The following is a 26,299-nucleotide window of genomic DNA, read 5'->3' as shown; positions in this document are numbered from 1 at the left end:
TGGGGTGAAGCTTTCCTCCCTGCAAACAAGCAGCAAATGGTGCTCAGTTCAGTGCGTTCCAGGACTGGCCTCCTCTTGGTGTTCTTTAGAACTAAGGGTCACGTTTCAAGCTGAAATCCAATGAGCTGAAATTTCATTTATGTTCAGGATAAATGAGGTTAAATGCAGTAAGCCAAAACTGTCATCAAAAGGCAATTTCGTAGATTGATTTGGGCTGGAAGGGAACCTTCTCCTCATTCCAAAGTTTCCTTCAGTCTGTAAATAAACTCTGGGGGAAAAAAACCAACAGAGCCCTGGGTTTAAAAGCCAAATCTAATGCTTGGGGTGCTCTGCACTTCTTAAGGAAAATGTGGGAAACTGTATCTACCAGGGAAGATGAAACAGGTAGTGTGGATGTATGGTACTGTAACAAGGAAACAGGTGGTATTACAAGGGCCTAAAAGTAAACTGTGCAAAACCAGATCTGTAGCTGATGAAAACCAGCTGAACTCTGTGCAAAGTTGAACCCTATTGCTTTATATTTTGTGAGGATCTCTGTGTTTGGCAGCAGAACAGTTTAGGCGCCCCAACACACTTGAGTGTGGATGGGTGGATGGAACAAAATACATTTTCATTCAGTTGCTATAAATATTTATGAACATAGCCATCATTGGTGGGGAATGTGTTGTTGCTCAGCATCAATAAGGCCGAATGAAAAGGGCAAACGTGCCTGAGACTCATGAGGCCAGATCTGGAGCCCATGAAATTTATATAAGCATCCTCCTTAGATACCCTTCTGAAACTCCAGACAGGTAGGTAGATATCTGTGCAGGGTTATAGGTGCCTATAACCTGTAGGTGCCTTCAAGCTAGGAACTATTCCTTCATTGGTATTGATGTATTGAATTCCTAGAGGAAGTTCTTTGGTTCTTGAAGGCAGATGCATGGAGCAGTAGTGAGTTTCTTCTGTGCTGGCTCTTCCATCCCTCAGCTTCATTCTTCCCTGTGCTTCTGGTCCCAGTGAGCACGACACTGACAAACCAAATTTCATGACGTTGGCTGCCCAGAGGGTCGTAGTCAGTTGAGTGTGAAAATGCCTATAAGTTCAGGGTCTGACAGTTACTGTGCATCATTAGGAAAAATAATTCTTTAACTTATTGGAAGGTTGGGAAAGGCAAGGGTTTTTTGGTGCATATTTTGCCTCTTCTCCCCTCTTCTCCCTTCTCTTCTTTTTGGGAAGCTGAAGCAGGTTTTTTTTTTTTTTTTTTTTTTTTTAACCAAAGATATCCATTCCAAACAAAAGTCTCCCTTCATCTCTGATACCAAAGTGATGAAGAATTTGGTTTGGCTGAAGCATCCTCCTGCGTGCAGAGTGATCTGGCTTGTGGCTACATCACAGATTCTGCATGTGACATCATCTATATTATTTGGTCCTTGTTTGTGTCTTATCTGTAACCACACAAAATATAGTCTGGTTTTCAGGAAGAGGATATTGGAAAGGAGAAGAATTGCACTAAAGCACAGTTGATTTTTTTTCAGGTTCAACTTTCAAACGTAGCCTGATCTTTTTTCAAAATTTATATTGTGGTTTTCTGCACCACAAAGAGCAAGATCTGTATCATGGAATACTCACACTTTCTCCTTTATGGGACTATCCAGACAAGTATTTCCATCCTGCCCTGTACTGTTCTAATATGCTGATTACTTTACAGAAGAGAGGAAGTGCCACAGTATTCATAAGTAGATAAAGGTCCAGTCAAACATCTTTCTTCACTTTTAGTGCTAGCCTGACACTTTAGGGACCCGTTTTGTAGGCGTGAATCCATTTGTCAGACTTCTGGCTAACACCTCCACACAGCCAGATGTGCTCAGCTCGTTGGCTTACTGTGCTGTGGCTTCCGACCTTAATCCCTGCAGCATCACTTGGGAAAGAATGCCTTCCCCCTTCACCTTTTGCCCAGTCATCTCCTCGCTTCCAGCCTGCCTTGCGGCACCCTTCTCAAACAGCATGTGATTCCTGGAAGTCTCTGGTCATTCGTTATGATGGTTGAGATGATGTTCTTGGCCGGATCCTGGCTTTGGAATTCCGTGGTAAACATTCTCACAAAACGCTTACTGTCTGTCACAATAATTTGCTAATCTGTTTATGGCTGGGATTCTTACAAAATGAAATCAGTCCCCCGCGTTGCCTTTTCATCCAGATGTCTCCAAGAAACAGAATTGGTGCCTTTGATGACATCACTTTTCTTGGTGCTGTTTAACTCAACATTGAGCAATAAGCATTCGGGATTTTTCCTACTTTGGAGCTCTCAAGGTATAAGAACAACTCAAAGGGTTCTTCCATCCCTATTGCTATTGAAGGCAAACCTGAATGGAAGATTATTCAATATATCTGCTGCAAAGTCTGTTGTGTGTATTGGCAGATGATGTGAATGGGAGCCAAAGCAATGTTTGTACGTACATTTGAAACTTCAGTGTTGTGTCATTAGAGAAAGTACAATGTGCTATTTCTGTTATTCTGTGTTACAAGTTGAGGAAAATGCTGCACCTACAGAACATATGGATATCATTTATGCCATAACTCTGGGGCTCTTTAGCTGCTGTGAAAGGCTGCACTGAACTTGCAAAGAATCCACCTGTCCTTTCCATCCTCATTCATTGCCAGCTGAAACATTTAGATGTCATACCCAGGGACATGGTTTAGTGGGAGATATTGGTGACAGGTGGGTGGTTGGACTGGATTATCTTGGAGGTCTTTTCCAACCTTGGTGATTCCATGATTCTCTATGCTTAGATAGCAAAACAAAGACCTAATTGTATTCTTAGTAAGTATAACTTCCAGGGAAGTTCAGACTGGGGGCATGAATGCTAAGGTCTATGAAAAACACGACAAAGTTTAGGTAACTGCAGTCTCCAGTAGGCTCTGAAAGCTAAACTCAGTTCCTCCTATTGCATTGTATTACAAAGGTGGAAGCAATGTTTCAGGTCACACCTAACTTAGCTCTGGAAGCAAACAGTCAATATCTGAAGTTAAGAAGGATTTCATGTTGATGGAGAATGCAGAGCTGCTTTCTTCAGCATGTATGGTAAGTGACTTTGGATAAAGCACACTTATCAAGGAAGTACTGAAGTCTTCACAAAAGATTTGTGTATCGAAAGGTGTTGTGGGAAAGACCCAAGCAGCCTCACGTGGGAGATCAGAACATGTGAATGATGTTTCTGAACTGGAAGGTGGGAACCGAAGGGATGCAGAAGGATACACTGCACTCCTCTAGTGGAACTTACACAGGAGGAAGCAGCTTGAAAGCTTCAGTCCAAAAAATATCAGAGGCTTTAAAACCTACCTAGAAGGGGTAAGGCACCAATTCTAAAAAGAGAAGGACAGTTGGACAAAAACAGCCCCTTTGCACAGACTGCAGTTTATCTGTGCTGGAAGTATGCATGAGTTAAGCTGCCGCATGTTTTTTAACAGAGATACTCAAGAGATACTCTTGCAGCTATTTCTAAAAGCTGCATGCGATGCAGGGGTAGTTGATGGAGCAGGAGGAAAGATATTTACGAGCAGTTGGAGGCATCCTGAGTTCAGGCTAAGCTGTATGGACTGTCAGTGCCCAGCTGGGGAGCAGAAGGTGCTGGGGACCGGCTCCTCTACTGCCATTTCTGCTGTGGGTATGAGAAATGAAAGGATTTTAGAGGAAAGACTGTTCTGATTTCCAAGGCTGCTTTCCCTCTTTAGCATTGCCTTTTTGACTGTAGGTCTCTACACCTGGTAAAGATGTGTTATATCATGATATGATATGGTCATTTGGGACTGGAAAGTCATAGGAAGAGCCAAGTGTCCTTCTGAGGTGGTGGTCAGTGTATGTGGTCTCTGATTTGTGTGGCAAAGCTTGTATCATTTCCCAACCTTAATAACTGCTTGCCTGGAGAATGGAAATTCTTCTGTTTGCCCAGTTGTTATAACTGACCTTAGAGGTGGGTTTGTGATCAGGAACTTCCACTGATTAACTTATGGAAATATTAAAAAAAGTTATTTTTATAAACTTTCGTATGCTGCTTTACTTTAGCAGGGAGAGGAAACCATTCAGATTATGCCCTACAGGTCTCAGAGCTCTTCCGAGGTCTCATGCTGTGCTCAGCCTCATTTCCAAGCCGAATTTCTATGAGGGCTTTTGGTGAAAGCTTTGTACAAGTGTCCATGTTTTTGATGTTTTGCCCAAGTAGACCTATTAACCTGTGAAGGAATTGGAGATTTGCAGTCCCTGCGTCACGAGGCTCCCTGAACCACCCTTTCAGTGACCACATTATTCACTTTCTCAAGGAAAAAAATTCTATTGATGTATTTTGTCTCTCCTAGTGTTTCCTGATAACATATAGTATGCTGCATTTAGGCATTTCTGGTGTTACATTCAACCACTTTTAGAAGCTTTCTTCTTCCAGATGGAATATAGTCTATTACAGTTGGCTTTTTACAGCACGTTGAAACATTCACCACTTCCCCTCCTCCAGTCTTTCATTCTGTCATTTAGGAGGTGAGTTCACTTGCATCAGCTAAAGTTTGGAGTAATGTCATTTGTTTCTAAGAAGCTATTTTGGATTTACACCCTTTAGGATAAGGATTTGCTCTTGAGTGCTATCCTTCCTCTCAGCCTCTTTCTCCACAGTTAAACCACTCCAGTGTTTTTGAAGGCTTGCACGTTCACATCCCACGTTAAATCCACAGTAGCCTGGAGGTCAGGCAGTCCCATGGCACTGTGAATATATCAGCTCTCTGAAATAGAGTTGCCTTTCATCAGATTCTTCTCTAGCGGGGTGAAAGATTTAATTTAATGGTTAAAAAAACAGAATAAGAAATGTGATACATGAGCAACTCCATCAGACTGTGCAGGAAAATGAGAGTTGGCAGGTGGAAACAGCAGCCCAGCCTTTCCATAACTTCCCTCTGAAAAGGCTGATTATGGAACAAGCAACTCTGCTTAATGCTCCCCAGTGAGCCTGTCTGTCAGCATCCAGAATCCACTTGTGTCTGGGTGAACACTGTTGTAATTATCTCCTTGTTTTTCAAACACTGTTATTTAGAAGACGAGTCTCCTCTTCAGAGCACATCTCATACATTCTCTCTTAAGTGAATGCATTGCACCTAGGTAAGCATCAGGGTTAGAAACAAAAGGGCAAGGGGAGGAGCAAGTCTCTCAGTGAAAAATACGTAAGGGTGACCTTGGTCTGCTTTTAGCAGAGAAAAAACTTGCAAAGTGTCTGCAGTCTGTTGTTCCCTTCAGCGTAGATCTTATACCAACAGTGTGCTTTGCAGTCAGCTTCTGGAAAGAGCATGGGCTAAGTGAAAAAACTAAGAACATTTTGTATGTTCTTTGTCCTTGTCACTGAACTGCTTGCTCTCATCTCCCAGTAGCTGTTAAAAAGGTATTTTCCTATTTTACTGAGGATTAACTGCTTCATCTTTACCACTGTTGGAACAGGTGCTGGTGCTAAGGATCACTTCCCAAATCATCTTTAAAAACTTCCCCAAGTGTTGATTAGCCTAAAGATGTAAATTGCTTTCTATTCTCTGCATTTTTTCTTTTTTTTTTTCTGGATCTATGACCTCCCAAATCTCTGAAACAGGCTCTGCTGTCTGAAGCAGCCACTGAAAGGAGTAAAATCCATTGTTCTTTCCTTCCTGAATTGTAACGTGTCTTTACATATATTCAGTTCACAACAGAGGGCCCCACAGAATAAAAGCAGAGTATTTCTCCCCATTTTTATTGCTGTCATTGTCTGGTTGCCTGAGCATACCTAGTAGTACTCATGAGCTTCTTAATGAACTTCACTCAGTGTATGTCTGTGACACCTCCATCACAGAGGCTGTAAGCTTGCTTATACCAGCCCACGCTCTTGTCTGGTTACCAGTGCCTGTCAAGCCACTGGTGTGTGAGTGTTGACATGGATTATGTTGCATTTAAGTTATTAGCACAGAGGCTTTGCTCCAGGAGGAGAATCAGTACTCACTCTGCAACTCTATCTTGAGAACCTGAGGTCTGGGAGCGTGGGTGGGGAGATGGCATAAATAGGGAAGGTGTGTTCTTGTTCCATGAAGCCTCTGTGCTACCTGAGCCAAAGGGAGAGCAATCTTAGAAGGGTCTCTGCCACATCTTGGCAATCTCTCGGTGTGGCTGAGCATCCTCTACCTACAGAGAGCATTTTATTTTATTGTGGCTGCTCACAGAGCAGCGAGATGCCCCAGCTCACTTCTGCAGCTACGTCATGGGATACTCTGAATGCAAAGGAAGTTATTTGGCAGCTGGTTTCAGCAGACAATACCGTTGTTACTGCCAAATGCTTTCTTTCTGGCTTGCCTTGGGGTGGGCAGGGGGGGAGCAGCCACAGCTAATTGGAAACAGGTATTTGTCTGCAGGTAGTGCTGCCAGACAGAAGCCCTTCTGCATCTCACAGAGTCCACGCAAGCTGCAGTCTATGAACAAGCCCCATGGGGAAAGAGATGAATTTTTCACACCTGTTTCTCCAAATTTAATAATAATAAAAAATTCCATGCAAGCTGAAGGAAGGCAACATTCCAGTAAAATTTTGCTTTTACTGACTGAAATTTCCCGTAAGATGGGCCTCTGGCTATAGAATGGAAAATCTGTCCTCACTCACTTCCCCCCCAGTGCTGGGCGGACACATGGAGTCTGGTTGCTTTCTTTATTCTTGCCAGGGCTGCTGCAGTAGCTCTGTGCTTGTTAGTCCCGGGTGCTGTGAAGTCAGAGCCACGAGTCTGCCAGTCACAGGAGGCAGAGAGGCTTTGGTGGTTTGTTCCAGGGGACGTTCCTAAACCCTGTGTCACTTCATTACACAGCAAATTGAGAACAGACACCGGTAACGCAGACAGAAGGGAAGGAGGGGGGAAAGGAAAAAAAAAAAAAAAAAAGGAAAGGAAAAAGGGGAGTCATGATGCCATCAGAGAAATATGTGTAAAGTCCAGAAGTGCTTCTGCACTTTGGCCAAAGGCCAAGTGGAAATCCAAGATGCTTGATGTATTGAACTCTGGGTTTCCCACCACACTTCTTTTCAATCAGTTACCAACAGGTAGTGAGACACAGAAACTTCTCAGTGTGGCTATTAATGTGTTGAGGTGGTGGAAAACTACAGAGGGAGGATGTGGGCTGAATGCAGCTATAATGGACTGGAATTCATGACACGGAGTAAGTTGTTGGCTTTGTAAAATGGAATCACTTCCTAACTGTAACGAGCAATCTTGGACATGATCATTTTGGGATACCAAAGCACTGGCTGCTACATGAGTACTTGTAATCCTCATTGCATAATAGTGTCTGTAAAAAGCTTTTAAAAGGAAATAAAATATTTGGAATTTGATAGCTGCATAGGTCCTGCATCCATCTTCTCTCTGTTCTGCAGGCATCAATTTTATAAGTCAACCTTGTGGGAGTCGCTGCCTTTGCCAGAATAAATGTGGTTGAAACTAATAACATTAGGAAAACACTCTCATAATATAAATATTTGCCCTTAAACTTATTTTAGATGAGAGAAACCTGAATGTACTCTAGCAAAATCAGGGCTGTTCTGGAGATAACAGATGAAAACAGATCTACAGCAGGAACTCTTTTCTTGGTTTGATCTTCACCTTGGTTGTGTTCTTCTGTGTGTTCCTTATCATAGACAGCAACTGCCATTCATTTGGCATAACCAAATAATTGAATTTACCCCCGTATGCAGCAACAAGACTTTTCTGCTCTGTCTTGATTGTTCTGAATACATGGGTATTATTAAATGATTGGAACTGCCAGTGCAGGAAAAGAAATGTCTATTCTTTTGTGAATTAGACTTGTGTATTGAATCAACTTTGTTTTGGAAGAATATTTGCACAATAGTGTCCTACAGTTCTTCACTCGAAAAGCATCTGGATGAAAGAACTGTTCTCAGAATAAAAACAGTGATTCCTATTGTTGCTCTGCCATATAAATGGGTTGCAAGTAATTTTATTTCAATATGGAATGATGTAGGTTATTCTGTTGTAGAAGTTACGTCTTTGTTAGCTCTGAAAGAGCAATGATCTTAAATCTGACCATAAACTGGTAAACTGGACACTAATAACGTTCAGGGCTCAATTGCAAGCTTGCAATTTTTTGTTGAGTTTGGGTCTTCGATGTTCCTGACAGTCACTCCATCTTTCCTTTTTGGTTCAAATTAAAGCTAAAACCTGGATTTCTAAAGATATAGAAGCTACGTAAGAACTGAGCTAACCCATTTGAAGAAGTCTGGGATTACAGCTGTCTTTAATGAAATTTGAGTTAACTACAGAAAACGTAAGTAAGCTAAATCCCATCTGCTTTGAGGTTTCCCTTTGGTCCCAGAAGCAGCCAACTGCAGGATATGAGCAGAGGTGTATGGGGTCCTACCGGAAACGCTGGGGGAAAGGCAAGGCAAGAAGGGGCCTCCCTCTGCTCCTTGGGTCTGTGTTTGTGATGTGACCTCACCAATCCCTGCCCCACGTAGAGACACAGTGCAGCGTGTTGTGAAATGCAAGGAGAGAGCAGAAGGAGCTTGTCTTCCCCCTCGACACCACACATGAGCTGGCATCACTTCCTTTTCCCATCACTTCTCTTCGTTCATAGATCACAGGGAAAATGGGCAGTGCCTATCCTACCTATCAGACCCCTTCTGCCCCCAGGATTTTGCTCTTGAATCTGTATTTCAACATCCAGAGGTCTTCTTTGGAAGTGAGCACGTTAGCTCTTGCTCACATATCAAGGATTTGGTTGCTCTGTACAAAAGCTTTGCAGTTTGAACAGCTCTGTTGTTTGGCTCACATTCCTACTCCTTCAGTGAACCTTTCACCTCTTCAGCTGCCTGCAAAGACTGAGAGTTACAAAGCAAATGATGGGTTCTGCATCAATCAGATTCTTGACTTCATAATGATCTGCTGCTCAGACTCAAAAGCAAGACAGAGAGGTTAAGTGTCCCTATTTGCTAATTTGTAACCGTAATTAATCATTTTTGAACAATTTTAGGATATGCTTTGAATACCAGAAACATAAGTGCCTACAAGCAGGACAGTAATTTGTCTATATGCTTGCTTACCTTACAGGAATGGCAGCAATGATGCAGGTGTTTATAAAAGGGATTAAACTGCAGCTTTTTTCTTAATTTCAAAAGGGTGTGTGATTGAAGGTCCTTCTGCACTATCTTCCTTTGCATTTGGGTTTTGCTTTTAGCGTTAAGACAGCTGTGATGACAGTTTTCTGCTTTAAAGGCTGAGCATGGTTACCTTGAAAGCCAGTGAGTTTTGTTGCTCCTGTAATTTTCTCCTCAGGAAGCTCTATATTCATTGTCAAGCTAGTTTTACTAAACTGTGTTGGTTTTGGTATAGTTTGTTGTGCCCTAGGGAAAGTCTGTGTGACATTTAAGGTCCCATCTCATTCTTTTTCTTTGTAAGTGCTTTGATATTTATTATTATATTTTTTTTTTTAAGAAATGAGCAGTTGGGATTCAGTATTTCTCTTAAACTCATGAAATCATTTTTCCAATGTTTTTTAGGTATAGTACACCATGGCTTATGCTGATCAGAATTAAGTCTAAGGGGGGGTAGTAAGAGAGGGGGACAGACTCTTTAGTGGGGTCTGTTGTGATGGGACAGTGGGACCTGGTTTCAGACTAAAAGGGGAGATTTTGGTTGGATACAGTAAGGGTAAGCATACTCACATCTGTGCTCTGTAACTGACTGCCCTTCAGGCTTTTATTGACATTAGGAATCTCATCACTTGAGGACATGTACTGATAGCAGCTATCGTTACATCTGAACATTTTTTAGCTAGAATGGATAAGCACTACAGATTTTGCTTTGTTGTTGTTGTTGCTTAAGCTTCAGCATGAAAATGGTTCCTGCAGAATACTTAGGGGTGTGTTTAACGTCATTACCTGTAATTTTGGCATCAATAAGCTTGAACACATAATTATAGTGAAGGGTATTTACGTTTATTGTGATGGATAGAAGCACACAGTCAAGTTTTTCTAATGAGCTCAAGCAGTTAGAAATGCAAATTGGCATGACGAGGTATAAAACCCTTCCTAGCAAGCAGATGAGGTGTTTTCCCTGTGCCACCTTTGGCTTTACTGCTTACAAGTAATGCTGACATGCTGATAAAATCTTTATGCTATCTCAAATAGTAACCTTTGTTTTCTTTCTTTCTTTCAATGTGTCCTCAGCACATTGGGATATTCTTCTCTCTATTCCTACCTTGATACATAGCAAAAACCTTATTTTGCCTCACAAACTTCTAATAAAATCTACTGTAAGTTTAATTTATGCCAAAGATACTTTTGAAGATTAGAAGTTACTTTGCCACAGAGCCTGGCACCATAAATTTGGATGGAAAATACTTAAACACTGGGATAGTTTTTCTTCTCAATTTACTCCTTATTTCTTGCAGTGAAGCTTTGATTCTAATTGACTGATTTTTTCATAGGGCTGTCTAGATTTTATTTATAAATATTTTGGATACCACTAACAGTAAACTCTTCTGTAGTGTACATTATGAGTGTGTTGCTGCCTACCTTGCAAAAAACATCTGTTTCATAGACCAGAGAAAGAGGTGTGAGGACATGACCAAGGTCGTCTTTCAGAGCATGGCAGTATGTTTTCTAACTGGCAGGATATTTAATATCTTATTGGGCATTATGGAGCCAAACTTTACTAGAGCTCTCAGTACTGATAATCAGTTGCCAACCTGCACCCTCAGATTCTGTGTTCATCTGCTTAGGTCAGAGTTCCCTTGGAGTAGGGAGAAACTTTTGCATTTTCTAATATCAAAACAATGCCATTCAGCATGGGCTGCAATTATCAGAATCAATCCAGCCTCAAAGAAATGTCACTGTCAACATTGTTGAATTAAATGTAGTCATACTGCTATTTACACTGGGAAAGGATGGTCTATGAATAACTATATAAAATAATATTCTCATTTAAACATATATGCACTGAACAAATAGTCAAGAGTTTGCAATGTTTTTGAAAACCTGTATTATATCTGAGAGTTAGGAAGGAGGATATTAGTATACAGGCAACATGAATTGTTGTGAATATCAGATATTTAAAGCAAGAATTTAGCTATTCAGGTGCTATCTGAAAAAGAAGTTAAGCTTGTGTATTAGCAATGAGTGATGCCAAACAGCAAATGTAGAGGATCAACCCTGTGATATGACATCTCTCTTTAAAACTGCTCTTATCTTTCTCTTAACATTGCATGAGATAAACTGTAGTTGGTGAGTTCTGTTTCTCAGGCTGCCCTTTCTGAATCTGGTGTGGCTGTCTCTGCTGTGCTCTTGTGCTCTGCTGTTGAGCCTGGTGCTGCTCTAACATCATTTTTCTGCAAGAAATTTGCTACCTTCCAGCTACAGGCACTGATTACTTCTCCTGGCTCCTGAACTTGTCCAAATCGAGAATGTTTCCTTGCCCCAAGCCATGATCATCTGGCCATTTGTTTCGTAAGTTATATTCCAGTGGCTCAGTGCATTCCCATCTGCACACTATTGAAATCAGCTTTGCTACGTGCGTGGCAAGATGCATCTCAGGATGTGCTCATCTCTGTGCCTTCAGGGCAGCTTTCACACTGTCTGATATGCTGAAACAAAATAAATTATTCCTGAGACTGGGTGGATCAATCCAAGTTTTAAAACTGAACTAAATCTAATTACCTGTGTTACAACAACGTTGTCCCAAGGTACGTAGTGTGAAATCCACTATTTGCCAGAATATTTAGTTAGGATCTCTTTCGTACTTTCATGCTGTCCTTGATTTCACGCTGTGTCCAGCTGTTCCTAGGTTTGTCTGTTACAATTATCCTTACTGTGTGAATTGCATCTCCAGGGTGAGCTCATGTGTAAAAGACAATAAACTCAGCTGCATATACAAAATTTAATGCTCATTTACTTTCTCCTTCTTATTAAAATAGAAATCAACTGATATTGACAGTTATCTAGTGAAAGAAAACAGCACGGGGCAAATGATTCAGTTGTAATCCTTCATGTTTGACATCACAACCTAAAGCTATCTTTCTGATTAAAATACGTTTTCCCTCTTCTTTCATGTTATCATTTGCTTCTGACTCAATGTATCACTCAGTATTTTCCACAGAGTGTATTTAAAGGTGGGTGAGCTAGAAAAGATAAAACCAGGACAGGCCTGGACTCCTACCTGACTCTCATTCATCGCATCAGGGCACGTTGTTTGAAGTCAGGTAAGTGGGTGGAGAAAGATAGGAGAAAAATTTGGTTTATATTTTGATTCAATAGCTGTTGGCAGAAGACCTGGTGTTAGCAAACACTACAACAACAAATCCCACGGATTGCTTCCCGTAGTTTCCTCACAAGCTTTCTGCCTTGCTTAGGCTTGTGGATGTGGACAGAGAAATAAAGTGTTTCTCAAATAGATCTGAAAGGACTTCTGAAGTAAGAGACAGCAAATGGTGCACTGTATGGGAACTGCTTCTCAGTCCCCATCAGATTTTATTGGGAAAATCTCACATTGGGCTTTTACCCTTGAGTACAAATTTTAATTGAATTTCTTAGGACTTATAACTGGGGGACAACAAGTGGGCTGGCACCACGATCACAGTGAGAATATTCTGGGGAGAATAATAGACAAACACTGAGTATTTATTGGGGCCTGCATATGGTAACCTTATTGCCTTTGAAATCAATGGAAATGTCCAGAACAAGTTCTGCTTTTAAGAGATGTAGTGGTAAGAAGTCCCTCAGAGGTGTTCCAGAGCCATGGAGATGTGGCACTGCAGGACATGGTCAGTGGGCATGGTGAGATGGGTTGGGGTTGGACGTGTTGATCTTAGAGATCTTAATGATTCTAAGTCAGCAGAGAGAATCCAACGCCTTTACTGGGGAGCAGTCAGCAGTTCTGACACTTTCCAGTAGGATCTCATTTCTGCTCTTATGGCATGACTGCTATGAAACACAGCATGCCAGAAAATTAAAGCAAAAATTGAAAATGAGTGCTCATAAATGGCTGATAGAGATGCATCCCTGATTGTACTGAAGCATTTGATCTCAGTATTTCTTGAATACTTCTGTAATTGCTTGGAGAAATGGGATCTGTTTGTTGTAAAAATCATTTGTAAAAACATCACTAAGTTTTGCAGCATCTGTTTAGAAATGACTGCAAGTTGTGCTGTGCATTGAAGAAGGGATTGAGCTCAGTGTTATTGTTACACATCAGAAAATAAACACAGGGATCACTGATAAATAGGAAATCCCCAGCAAAGAAAATCTGACTCGTGTTACCAAAAGAACTCTGTTTTCTGTGACGATAATAATAATAATAATAATGATTCTAAAATGGCAATTCAGAATTTCAAGGCCAGGAATTCCCCATCCTTTCCTGAAGATGGAGGATGGGCCAAGTTCCCCTGATAGTGCTGTGCCTGTGAAGCAGGAAAAGGAAAAAATCCTAAAAGTGATGTGAGTCCATGGAGGCTGAGGAAAGCCAGCTGGGAGGAGACATACTCAGAAAGAGGGAATGCTCAGAAGGGCCCAGACAGTCCCTCTTAATTCTTGTGAGCATCCTTGTTGCTGAGTAGGACCCCACTGCTTTCTTACTGGGCAGTCCCACAGCCTCCTGAGATAGGTGGATAATGTTTAAAGGGGTTTAGATCAGTCCTGCTTCTGAAATGGTGAAGCAATTTCATCCCTTCTCCTAGAACACAGGCAAGACAGAGCTTAACTCTGTATTTTGCCCTGCAGCTCCTCTCCCTCTAACTATCCCCCCACCCCAAAAGAAAAAAAAGTAGTGCCAGATAGAAGGGAGTTGAGTGCTGATGATAATTCTTTAACTGTGATCACAACTCTTTGCCCTGAGGCTGAGATTTGGGGGCAACCAGGAGATACTCTGAACAGCACAGTGCATTACCCACAGCTCCGGGATGACTAAGGGACTCGTGGAGTGCTTGGAGGATCTTTCCAACACCCAACTGCATAGTCTCCCTTTAAAAAAAGGGAAGCTCTCCCGTGTGCTTCTGTAGGCTTTTCTCTCTTTTTAAGAGAATCAGCCCAGGATGCTGCTCAGCCCTGCTGTCCCCCCAGTTGAGATAGAGCAGAAGCTGGGATGCAGAGATCACAAGCCTGGAAAGACCGATGTGTGCCAGATCGGCAGCTTGTGTTGAGCTGTTCTGCTCATCCCCACAGAGCGGTGCCAGCCTCACTTGCTGCCCATCAGCCCCAGCACACTCGGAGGGACTTTCTGGAATGGAAACCCTGTGCTTGTGATCCCCCTGATTTCAGTTTGCTACTCTTTTGCAGTGTTAAAACAATGGGGATAGGGGTTTGAAATTCCTGATAATGCGCTCTGCTGATGCTGTAAGGAAAATATTCCTCTTTCTGAGTCATTTGCCCTGAGCTGACTTTTTTTTTGTTGTTTGTTTGAATGGTTCAGGGGTTTCCTTCTTTAGCCATAAACTGCATGCAAATTCTTTGTGTGTGTGTGTGTGTGTGTATGACAGTGTGTGTCTGTAAGAGCATGTGTTTCTTCAGAAGCTAAGCCAAAGAGAGAGGCTGTTCCTTTAAAGCAAAACTGAAAAAAAAAAAAAAAAAATAGCCTCCAGGCATCCTATTACAGTGGAGTGAGCCAAGGATCAGGATTTGCAGCTCAGCTATATAAACCCAGCAGAATCTGGCTGATCCGACCAGTGTGCCCCTCTGTCAAACGCTCCTTTCGCACACGCGCACCAAATGAGACGGCACAACTTCTCTGAGTTTTGACAGGACGGCGAGGAAGTCGGGAGCTGATAGCTGGCTGCAATACCTCTGCTTGGTGGAGGCTGCTCGCAGCGGGATCTGATCTGTCAGCCCACACGGTAAGCCTGCTTCCTTCCTCAATTCAAAATCAGGAGCTCTTTTCCCACCCAAGTCTGCGATAGCGTTCCATTGCGACCGTGGCAGCTGTGACTTTGTTCAGTTGGAGCAGGCACGGGTTTTAGGGAGTGTTTCTTCTTTCGTTCGTCTGTGCTCCCTGATGGCATAGCAACGTAGGAAAGTTTCATTGGCATTGAGCTGATCCGATGAATGAATGGAAGATGGGTTGGTTGAGTGCTGGTAGTTGACAGGTTGGGCAGAAAGTTGGGTTTGGAGTTTTATCTTGGCTCACCAAGGTAAACGTGTCTATCATTCTCACACTGTGCACCAGACAAAATCCACTTGTGATTCTCAGACCTCACAGGTGACTCTTCCTATGCTCTGCTGTACCACCTGGGAAAGGCCCCTTTTTTGTTTGCTGTCTGCACGCCTATTTGCCTTTCTCACCTTCCTCCCTGCTTCCTCTTGGCTCCAGTTTCTTTTAAAGCCCACCACTGTCTGAGTCTGCACTGGGGAGCCAAAAACAAAAAAGAGAGTTCAGCCTGTAGCTTGTTTCCAAGTGCTGACATGGGTGGGTTCTGGGCAGCAGAAGGGTGAAATTTTCCATCATTGTGGAAAAATGAAGACACTTGCTTTACGGTGTGCCTCGGCAGCTACTTGCTGCCTTGTGCACTGAGCTTTTCTGCATGACTGTGTCTGCAATTAGGCTCAATTTGGCATAAAATAGAGAGGCTGACCAGGAGAAAGTCATTGCAGCTAGCTCCATCTGAGACTTAAGGACACTTACTCAAAACTTTGTGTTCAATCACCTTTGCAGAGTTTCCTCTAACTCATTTGCTCTCTGGCTATTTGGGGGAGTTTTTGGCAATTGCTCTAAGCTGTATCATGTCACACACTGAACATGGTGTGTTCAGATGGTTGTGATGTGTTCCATCGCACACTGGAGACATGAAGTTAAAAAGCAGAGTAAGGTGTTTATCAAATTGTCCTTTATGTAAAAGAACAGAAATCAGTGAGTTGTGTGCTCTTGTTTAGACAGGACAAAAACCTTCCCATCGGGCTGGTGTGTGTGTTTTTTACCTAGTTCTTTTAAGAATTAAACAAAAAAGAAGTTAAATAATGGGAATTCATTTTACATGCTTCATGGATGATGTTACAATGTCTTTGGTTTGTTATTGTGGTGAGGCTCTGCGTTGCCTTTTAGAGCTGTGAAGCCTTACAGGTGCCGCAGGCAGTGAATGAGATGGGCAGCGGGGGGGTGCAGTCATGCATTGAATTCTAGGAAGAGTGGCAGAAAAGGGTTAAGGGCCCTCTTTTTTTTTTACTCCCTCACTGCTAATGGAAGCTTAGGAGCAAATGAAACGTTTAGCCAAAGTAAGGGGCACAGCCTGCCTGCAGCCTTCCCTGGCATTGAGTTTTGAATGCACTTGAAGTGACCCAGTGAGTTCCAGTGAGTCTCCGTTGCTGCCTCTGCTCTGTGCTGGGGAAAGGATGCGTGCATGAACTGAGCAGGGGATGGGCAGCTGAAGGGGCAGAGCAAAGAGAGATGTTGTGCAGGGCAACAACACGTGTTGTGCTTGCCTCCCCATCACCGACCCCATTGCATCTCCATCCTCAGCAAATTGCTATTCATTTGCCCCCTTTGCTTTTTGCTTATTGCTTTTATCCTCCGGTTTCTTGCAGCCCAGGGAAAACTCCTTCTGAGTTCCAGTCCTTAATCTTGTAGCTACCATTAATGTTTTCAAGGCTATAGAAGAGCCCTGTGATCTGCTGAAAAGCAGGCAACCTGCAGATCAGAGTTTCCTTTGGAGGGGAAGCTGATACGCTGCCACAGAAGTCTCATCCAGGTGCATTGTGGAATTAGATACATGATAAGAGAAAACAAGCCAGATCCAGTCCTCCCAGTGGAATAATGGGGCTTAATGATACTGGATCTTAACTGAAGCGTCCCTAAACTCACACTAAAAAGCGCTCCACAGAGCTACAAGTAACTGTTAGCTGGAGGTTTCTGTTAATAGAAATCAAACCATTGTGCTGCCAGAGCAGTATTTCTGTAGGTGTTCAATGTTCAGGTGGGGATAGCATATTTTTAATATTACTGCTTTTTTGTAAGAATATCTATAAAAAGCCAAAGACTATTCACAAGTGAAGATGTTCTGACTTGCTGTAAAGAGGCTGTCAAAGTGTTTTCTTGGGTATTGTTTCCCTTTTTGATAAGATGATGAGATGAGGTGGGAAGGTGTGTGCTTCTTGAGAGCTTTTCATCCTTCCATTCCCAAGAGCAAAGCAGAGCAGCAAATGTGCATCTGAAGCAGTGAGGTCGCTTTGGAGCCAAAGCTCCAATCCTTTCATCATTCAGTCTGTTCCTTTAGCTTTATAGGATGTGTTAAGGGGTTTGAGTGGTGCTGAGCAGCAGTGCAGTGTACTGGATTGCACGATGTCGTTGGTGTAAATGGATGTCTCACATTGGCAGATCTGTAAGGCAGTAGCAGTGTTCGTTCTGTAGGCTGTTTCCATTAGTGAACCCAGTCATCTGCCTGGGTTAGACGTGGATTTGCAATATAGTAGAGCAGAGGGTGGTTTCTACTTCATTATTAAGCACACATTTGCCTGTCCTAATCCTGTGGCGTACAGTGAAACAGCAGAAATTCAGAGTAGCAAAAATTACTCTGGTTTGAAGTCAGTGATAATATATTCAACCTTGGCGACATTCCATCACAGCACTGCTCAGCTCAGGGGCCACTGACTGTTTTGAGGTCTGGCATCTTGAAAAGCTCTGATCTTAGAAAGGTATAATTTATATCACTAGAAAGTCAGAAACCTCAGCTTCTCAATAGCAAAAAAGTTTATTTTGAACTGTGACAGATTGGGATACTGGGCTTTAAAACTATGCTCTGATTTACCACCCATGCACTTTTTCAGATTTAGTTTCTGGTATGAATTTAGTGCAACCTTCTCAAGGGCTGATCACTGTCATCAAAACCAATGGCTATAAACCACAGGTGTCTGCAGTGGCTACAAACCACCAGGTGGTAGCTATTCCTTGTAGTCCTAAGTGAGTAGCCAATGTAATGTCCTTGTTAGCAAAGTAGGAAACTAAAGAGGATAACCTCCACAGGTCATCATCATCCAAATGCAGAAATATGCAATAGCAGTGTAAGGAATTGTAGGACAAGTAGCTTTCAGTTCTGGGCAGAAAATACCAAAACTGGAACTTCAGCTGGAAATTGAAGGATGTGTACAGCTCAGTTTTGAGTTTACAGTACGTGGTTTAATTGGTTAAACTGCTTGGTGTCAAAGTGGATTTGCTGTTTGTGGCTTGTTGGTTTTGTGATTGTTGGACTGGATGATCTTGTAGGTCTTTTCCAACCTTGGTGTTTCTGTGATTCTGTGTAGAAATTGATGGTGATGCTATTACTGCTACAGCACATTAGTTTGTCATGGTATTACAGAGAGTGAGTTGACATTGTAAGTGATGCTCTCTACCACAAAGAATTACCATTAGCAGTCCAAAAATTCTTTGTGTTGTGAAGAGAAAAGAAGGAGGAAACAGGTGAGTTCTCTGAGGAATGGGAATACTGGGAAGAAGATCAAATGGACAACCCTGGGACACAGAGTTGAGCTGTCTCTATTTCCACTGACCTCTGGGTTTTATTCAGGTGTGAAATGTCCCCCGGCTCAGTGCTCACTGTCTGTTTGTGCTTTTGACCCTCTGTCCAATCTGTTAAATGCCTTCCACATGTGGGAAAAGTTAAAAACTGGGCATTCTTCCAGAACCGTATGAAATCTTTCAGTGTATGACGTAACTGAAGTGGGCAGACTGGGGAAGGGGAGGCAGAAAGGAGTTCTGCCTGATGCGATGTCTTTTGGTTCAGCAGACAGTATTTGGGCACTGAAAGATGGAATGTGATAGGGATCTTTCTGCTGCAAGTACAAATTCTGAAGTACTTATTATCTCTTTTTAACATTCACAAATAGGAGCAAGCTCATTACACATTGCTGGAATGATGTACGAGGGCTGCTCCGAAAGTAATGCCTCCTATTTAATTGCGTTGGCTCACAATGTCTGAGGCAGATGTTGGTAGGATGGCAGCAGAGGCTGAACTTTACCCACCAATATTCTGTTAAATTTTGTTGCCATGTGACAGATGGCAGCAGATGAGACCAAACAGTGGATGTGAGTACAGTGAGGGGTGCATTTCAGCAGTGGCATGAAAGATGAGCCATATTCTGGATAGCCATGAACAGCTCTCACACCACAAAATGAAGAGCATCTCAATCAGCTCATTTGCACAAATCTGATAATCATGGTCACCACGTGAAAAAATAGTGTTATGTAGCTGAGAATTTGCTCTATCGAATAGTGTTATTGTGCTCTTTGTATCTGTTGTAGTTTCCATGGAAAAAATAGGAGGCATTACTTTCAGAGTGACATATGCACATGCAGTTATAACTAGACATGGCCTTAATGTATTTTACTGAATTAATGTGAGCATCCTTTCTCTTTTCTCCTACATACTGCATATCCTGTTGCTGACAAAACAGGAAAAGAACCCTTATAGCTTCAGTCACTCTATCTGAACTTTGTCATCTGAACTTAAAGAATACCAGTTAATATCTGGGCTGACATTATATCCCACGAAACACTCATCAAAAACAAATGTGAGATTTTGAAGCCCAGTTTATGGAGTCAAAAAGAATAATCTTCCATTTCTGTTTTTGTTTCGCTTCTGCATGAGTCAGTCCCCAAAGATAAATTCATCCTGAGTTGATCCTGTTGTAAGCAATTTCTCCAAATTCACATCCTTAATTGTCTTGCCACTGCAGATTCAATTAAACTAAGGTGGGATGTTGCCAAGAACTTCCAACTAGAGAGTCCCTGTGTACAAATAGCCTGTGGCATTTTGTATTCTTTGGGGAGCGGAGAACAACGTTGCCAAGTTTGCATTCAGTCATCCATCACATATTAGCCTACTGGAGGTCCATTCTTCCCTAGCAATAGGGGAGCTCTGCTTCCTACTTAGAAAGATTACTCACTCAGAAAGCTCTTTCCCTGTAACCAGAACTGCACAGGGAAGAGAAAGGAAGCTTTCTTCAATTCATATAAGCGCTCAGTTTCCAAACCCTTGACAAAAATGATATTGTTTCATGCTTAGAAAATATATTCTTTTTAGTAATTGAGTAGAAAGTACAGGGTGGTGGAACAGAATCTTTTTAATACGTTTCAAAAACAATTACTTGAATCATAGATGTGACAAAGGTCTATTGTAGTAGTCTGCCTCTTCCCCATGCTGGGCTGCAGCATGGGCTATATGTGTACAGATATTGGCCAAGATTTTCAAAGGAGTCTGAAATTGGGCGCCTGGGGAAATTCCACTGCAATGGGTTTGTTGCAACTAAGTACTTGAGCATTTGTCTGTACTTTATCCCAGGGAGCACCAGAACATCAAAACCCTGTGTCTGCAGTGGGCAATCTCTTTGGTTCAATGGAAAGCCTTTATTTGGATGGGGCAGTTGTGCATGGCTGTGCCAGACTTAGTGGTTATCTTCTTTCTGGCATGATCTCATTTTGTCAGAAGTCAGTTTGTCAGGCTTTCTAAAGGGGTTTAGTGTCCACTTTGCACCAGTTCTTTGTTTTGACTGGTTCCTTTGGAGAACCAGCTTCTTCTGGATACACTGAATCCTCCTAAATGGTTTCTCTGTGCTGTGTGACAAAGGTTTATGCCAGGAAAGATATAAAGGTACCCTGTGATGTATAGGCAATCCATTCCACTTAGTGAACACAGTGTAACACATATTTTTCTTTTACTTGTGGCTTGTACTTCCCTTCTGCATTGCTTGTACTGCAGTAATTCAAGGCTGACTCAGAATGAATGCTGCGCACTGTGGGCTACAAGTGAAATGAGAACAGGATGCATATTAAGGGAAAGGTCTCAGATCGTTTTTCTTATTGAAGTATTTTGGCAATGTAAATAGTTTCCAGGAAAAAATGCTGGCATTTCCCATGGTGAGCGCTCCTTATGAATGTCCTATCTATTTTTCCAGATTGGTGGCCAAGTGAAGTGTTTATAGGAGGATATACCATCCACAAGCCAGGGAATTTATGTTTCCACTGCCAAATGTTAATTAGCATATAGGTTTGCACACTTCACAGGTTAGCAAGGCAATCACAGTGATCCAGCACCACAAGCGCTGCAACTCCAGGTTTGATGGAAAGAATGATGGGCCTAGAGAGAGAGCCATTCTCAGATAAATTAGACACTATTGGTACTTTTCTTGTCCTTCTCAGGCTATTGTTTCATATGCTGTTTATTTGCCTCACTAGTACACTGGGATTTGAGAGGGTCACTGGCAGAAGGTAGGAAATACGGCCGTCTACCAGCCAGTATGTGTGCCTGTCCCTGCCTTCCCCATCTGTGGACATGGAGCCTAGCCCAGTGTCTATGTCCTCCCACCTGTGTTCTCATAGTCCTATGCTTCTGCTATGGTAATGCCATGATAGTGCCTTGGAAGGTTATTTTGGATGAGGAGTTTCATTTGCTTTGACTTCATAGAATCATAGAATCACCAAAGTTGGAAAGGACTTCCAAGATCATCTGGTCAAACTGTCCACCTACGACCAATATTTCACCACTAAACCACATCCCTAAATACAATATCTAGTTTGGTTAGGATCTCTCCAAATTTGGCTGTGAATATATTTCTAGATCACTAATAACTTCACTGTCACTTTTCATGCGGGTGAATGCTCCTCTGTAAGAAAAGGGAAATGGTCCAGAATGAACGTAGTGCTCTCTATGCTGTGGTTTGATTCTCATTTGTTCAAGTTTTGTTTCTCAGAACATATGCAGGAGACCTTAAATTGTATTTGTTTTTTTCTCTCTCTAGATATATAATTACATCACATTTGATATAAGAAATGTGCAATTCTGATAAATATGAATGCGCCTTTCATACCCTATAGTTCTATATCCTAATGTCCTGTAAACACACCCTGCCAGACTGATAAAGAGAAGGTATCAGTGCAAATAAAAGTCAAGTTTGCTGTATAAAACTCAAACTGTTTCAGTGGGGAGAGAGTTTGTTCTGCTATCTTTGATATGGGATGTTGAATATGCATACAGTCTACCTGCTTGTCATTGTCTTAATTATACAGTAGAGAAATTTCTCTTTGCAGAGAATGCCTGAGCCTGATCCGATTTGGCCTGTCTCATTTAGGTCAGAAGTGTTGCTCATGCAGTTACACGGGGTTAGGACCAGTTGTGACAGAGAGGAAATTAGAATCTGAGCCCTTTTCATGCATAAAGCAGCATTTTATTGCATTATTCCCTGTCTGCTTTAGTTCAGTATGCATTGCTGAGGGCATGGTTTTCTGCTTTGCAGACCTCAGAGACTGCCAGCCAAATTCTCATGTGACACGATTGCATTGATTTCACTGGAGATCTGTTGCTGGATAATTGAGCTCCACATTCTTTCTTTTATTCCACAGCTCAAATTGCTGTCAGCTAAGCCTTTAACACAGGCAGGTTTCAAGTCACAATGGGTTAAGAAAAAGAGGTCAGAGCATGGAGGTCTCTCAGGTCTCCCATTAGTGTAACAGTGCCTGATTTGTTGACATAGAAGCAGCAGGGCAGATTTTTGTCCAGGGTTATTCACTGCTGTAACTCATCCCTTGCTCAGAGCTGTGTATGTGACTGTATTTTCCACTACGTTATAGAAGTGCTTCTGCTTTAAATCAGAGCACTGAGAAAAACCCTCAGTTGAGAACAGCCTCCTCTCTGTTTCGAAGTGCCTCACATTCCATTTGCTTCATATTCTGTGAATCTGATTCGAAATTCATCCTGCCACGCCGTGGTTGTTTTCACTCCATCTTCACTCCTCATCACATACTTCGTCTTACTAAAATTTGCTGCCCTACTCTACTTTCCCAAACGTGCAGATTCTTGATGCTACAGCAGCTGACAGAACTAGGCCAGGCAGACAGCTCGCCTGGGGCTGTTACTGGAAGTCAGATTTCAAGGAACTCCTTCGGTGCTCGCATGAGTTGTAGAAATGCGCGCGTTCCCACACAACTTGGACGTTAGTACCAAGGACAGAGGAGCTCTGGTGGGGAGGAAAAGCCGCCCGGACAAACTGAAAATGGCCTGAAAAACAAAGAATTAACCTGAGGACGAGTTACAAATATGCTTCCATAGCTTCTATTAAGAAGACCAAAGCCCGCTAATGACGAGAGGCACGTAATAATACTTCTGATTGCCAGGAATAACACAGAGTTTTAGGGCTGACTTCTGAGGCGTTTCAGAGATGGCATTTGCAGTGCTTGAATAAGTATATGCTTAAATTGAAGTGAAATTACAGACTGCATGTGAATAAGCACAATGAATTCTGAAGGTATCCTGCTGACCGGTGTCATCTCTAGCATTAAGCATTTCTTGTTATTCCAGACCAATACACATGCAAATTATTTGTCTACTACTTAGTTGCAGCAGAGCCACTAAAGCGTGATTCCACTTCGCTTGCCTATGTACATGACATTCCTTCAACTGAACTCACTTGAAATGTGGAAAAGTCGGGTGTGTGGAGTGTATTTTTGGCTCACCACGGGAAATGCCAGCATTTCTTCCTGGAAACTATTTACAGTGCCAAGATACTTCAATAAGAAAAATGATCTGAGACCAGGAGCAACAATGCTGTCTCAGTGTGTTTCACTTGTTCACTTGCATGCTACGTGTGTGTTTAGTATGTCAGTGGCTCGTAGTTCCTATTTTCTGCTGCATAGTTTCCACCAGCATCTTTGGTAAATAATGAATTTGGAGTTTTGCTTTTATAGCTTTGCCTGCTTACCCATTTATTCACCTCTTCATATTATATCATCAGTTGTTTTCATGACTCATCTACCTGTCATTATCAGTAAGAAAAAACCTGATGTTTGATTCCCCACTTGTGAATTTTAGGGACAAACCGTCTACATTTGTACCCCCAGAAGTGTCTGCTGCTCTGAATCTCTTGTTCAGCTTGGCATTGGGGTGCCATTCTGAAACCCCACTCACTTTCTCTTTGAATTCTATAGCGAACATAGTTTCTTATTTCACCTCTACAGATTTCATTATGGAGGTCTGGAGGCATAAGATTTCTTACCGCTGCCCTGCAAAATCCAGTCTCTCTCTTTCTTCCTATGGAGGTGGGGTCTGTTTTACATGGTCCAACTTGCATAGGTCTCACTGTCAATCAGGGCAGCTCCTTCGAAGTCTAAACAAAGATAGAATTGTATGAGTTTGTCTCACAGTCAGTCTTGGTTTTGATGCAAATTTGGAACAGAGAGAGGATTGGCACCACATAGGCAGGAAGGGAAAGGGGTAAGGAAAAAAATCAGAAGTCCTGAATTTCTCCTCTTCCCATCTTATCACAAAACCACTCAGTGAAATGGGCTGTGGAAAACCTGTGGTGGTTTTGGGAGAAACACCGTGGAGAAGGGTCTGGGAATGAAGGAGAACTTTGTATATGGAATGAGCATGAGTTGCTGGGATTCATGCATACAAACCTCATAGTCTGAAACTGCATCAGCGAGCCCTCAAAATGATTCAAAGTGAAGCCTCCAGTGTCTACCAAGAAAATAATGAGCTCCTGACAAAGTGTAACTTGGCAAAGAAACTTTCCAAAGACAAGTTTAGAAAACTGTAGATCTTTTCCAGTTCTACGTACGTCTTTGCCGTGGGGAGGAAAAAGCCAAGAGAGCAAGCAAATGCTTTTGCTATTAGGAAAGGCTTCATTAAAAGGTACAGTACATACTCAGAAGGCGAGAGTGATTTCTGCTGTGAGATTATGCACAAAAGTTGCTTTAGTTATGAATGGTGGATTTGTATTTTGTTTTTAATAGGCACTAATCTAGCCTTCAGTGCCTGTGGCAGCTCTGCTATGGACCACATTCAGTTCCACATTTAACAATCCAGTGCTGCACGTGTCTCTTCAGAGACTAAAGGGTGAATCTTACTTCTGTGCTTTAAGTGCAAACATGGGGTTCAGAGGGAAGCAAAGCAAAAGAAGGTGCAAACACATCCCTTTCCATGGAGTCCTTCTGAGATGACCCATTTCTGCAGTTCTGCCTCTGTTTTCAGAACACAGACAGTTTTTCTGAATCTATTGCCTTTGTTACTGGTCCCATCACTGGTGTTGTGCTGCTTATAATCCATAGTTTTTGCCTAGGCTGTATCTGCCTGAGGCAGATTTCTTCAGCTATGAAGGCTACAGTGAGAGCAGAGATTGCTTTGCAGATAGGAGAAATAAAAGTTAGTAGATTTAGTCGATGTAGAATCCTTTCTTTTTTCTTATTTTTTTCTCTCAAGTTTGTAGCGAATTGCTCTACTTGGCTGATTGCAGTGCACCCTGCCATGAAACTGAGTGTAGCTCAAAGGCACCCCACTGACCTGCTTGTTTTGTTTCTCTTTTTTGAGCTCTTGTTTCAAAAAATTGATGCTCAGGTGTCTGAGCTCTTAACAAAAAAGAGACTGAATTCCCTGTTAACTTGTGCCTCATCTCAGTCTCTGTGAGTTGGTGCCAGTACTCCTATAGTTACCTCTTCTCAGTTTAGATATAGCACATTTGAGTATTCTGCCCCATAAAAAAGTAGCTTCTTTCCTGTGGCTTGTACAAAATTCCTGCTGCGGTTTGAGCTGGATGTAGAATTCTTCTTTCCTTCCTGTCTGAAAGCATGAATCATTTCAGTTGTGCAACAGCAGAAGACGTTGCTACACTACGGTAGGTACAGCTCATCATGGAGGAAGGTTGCATATATGTGTACAAGAATGATTCCTCTGATGATTTCATAAAATGTCTTAAGACTGTTAGAGATGAAGGGATGTTCTGTAGATATATGGTACTTCTTCTCAGTTACAGATTTTTTCTCAAATTCTGGTGTGTTTCTCTGTGGCTTTTACTAACCTTATCATTTATTTCCATGGATTCGTCTTCTTATTCTGGTAATTGGCTTGGCACATCCTGTGGTTTGGCTTCAGATTAAGGATTCAACTTCTTATTGTTACCCTAGAGTTTCAAGCAGTCATGTAGTTATCCGTATATTTGCTGCACATCTTTGGTCGGACTTTCCTCTCCAATTTGAAGGATATATCTCTGAGATTCTTTTTCTTCCTTATATTGTAATGCTACAGTTTTTTGTTCTTTGTATTTTTTATTTCTGGAAATTTAATAGCATTTTCCAGGTAAGTTTCTGACTTAAATGAGGATTTAACAATACAATACCATGAGGTCCTTGAAATACTTAGTTCACTGAGACATAGGTTCTCCCATGAGGTTTTACCAGTGAATAAATTGAGACATATTAGATGATTTATACTGCATATATATTATATATTAGATTATATATATTGCAAGAAGTTTGAGTTTCAGTCTTTCTGACCTCCAGACCACATCACTATTAATCTCAAAGCTGT

At 42.0% G+C, this 26,299-nt stretch overlaps 1 protein-coding gene across 14 annotated transcripts in view; it reads left to right on the top strand.

Annotated features, from left to right (window-relative positions):
* The window catches only part of TNC (tenascin C), a 97,548-nt gene that overhangs the window by 15,709 nt on the left and 55,540 nt on the right, over positions 1-26,299 (top strand). For 6 of the 14 annotated variants that reach the window (XM_031556163.1, XM_010720812.3, XM_019621397.2 and 3 more), the window contains exon 1: positions 14,668-14,854. The exons of 2 other annotated variants lie outside the window; for them this stretch is intronic. The gene's annotated coding sequence lies outside the window, so the exon portion shown is untranslated. Of the gene's footprint in view, positions 1-14,667; positions 14,855-26,299 lie in introns of those variants that run through there. 6 more of the 14 variants (XM_010720809.3, XM_031556164.1, XM_019621399.2 and 3 more) reach the window with 2 other exon arrangements.

This window comes from Meleagris gallopavo, chromosome 19 (assembly GCF_000146605.3).
Source record: "Meleagris gallopavo isolate NT-WF06-2002-E0010 breed Aviagen turkey brand Nicholas breeding stock chromosome 19, Turkey_5.1, whole genome shotgun sequence".
NCBI classification, from domain to species: domain Eukaryota; kingdom Metazoa; phylum Chordata; class Aves; order Galliformes; family Phasianidae; genus Meleagris; species Meleagris gallopavo.
Note: the sequence above shows the minus strand (reverse complement) of the source record. Positions and strands in the feature narration are given on the sequence as shown.